General features: G+C 26.4%; 1 long non-coding RNA gene across 1 annotated transcript in view; it reads right to left on the minus strand.

Annotated features, from left to right (window-relative positions):
• The window catches only part of LOC128250469 (uncharacterized), a 43,625-nt gene that overhangs the window by 37,595 nt on the left and 5,180 nt on the right, over positions 1 to 850 (minus strand). The window lies entirely within an intron of this gene.

An 850-nucleotide genomic window follows, 5' to 3' on the forward strand; every position in this document is an offset into this window, starting at 1 on the left:
ATATATATATATATACATATACATGTATATATGTGGTCATATATATATATGCATATATATACATATATATGTATATATACATCTGTATATATATATACATATACATGTATATGTGGTTATATATATATGCATATATATATACATATATATGTATATATACATTTGTATATATATGTTTATATATGTATATACATATATATTTAGATATCAATATACACATACATTTATACATTCATAAATACATACATATATACATGAATAGATACATATATACATATATATATATATACATATATACATAGGCACATACACACATACACAAAAACATCCATCCATCTATGCATACACATATACATACATAGATACCTTTATACATACACACATACATATACTCATGCGCATATATGTATACACGCACACACACACACACACATATATATTTGGAGGCTGATTATTTTATTTTTAGTTTTTTTATATAATTTTTCTATTCGATTTCCATTATTTATCGTAGCTGACAATTAAGAGAGAAATAATAACAAGTAAGGTAAATATTTCTCTTTGATTTAACCAACTAAGAAAATTGATGCAAATAATTACGATGAAAATCTCTTTGAAAGATGGCAACTATACAAAATGTGACCCCGATGAGGCGTCTCCGGTCAAGTTTACAACATCTCTCTTGTTTCCACAATAGGTAATCACATTCTGTGTTTCCAATCAAACAAACGCACGTGCAATAACACACACACACACACACACACACACACGAACAAGCACAGCCATATCCACCAGCACACGAACATAGTCGCACACAAATATATATATATATATATATATATATATATATATA

Source organism: Octopus bimaculoides, chromosome 21 (genome assembly GCF_001194135.2).
Source record: "Octopus bimaculoides isolate UCB-OBI-ISO-001 chromosome 21, ASM119413v2, whole genome shotgun sequence".
In the NCBI taxonomy this organism is placed as follows: Eukaryota; Metazoa; Mollusca; class Cephalopoda; order Octopoda; family Octopodidae; genus Octopus; species Octopus bimaculoides.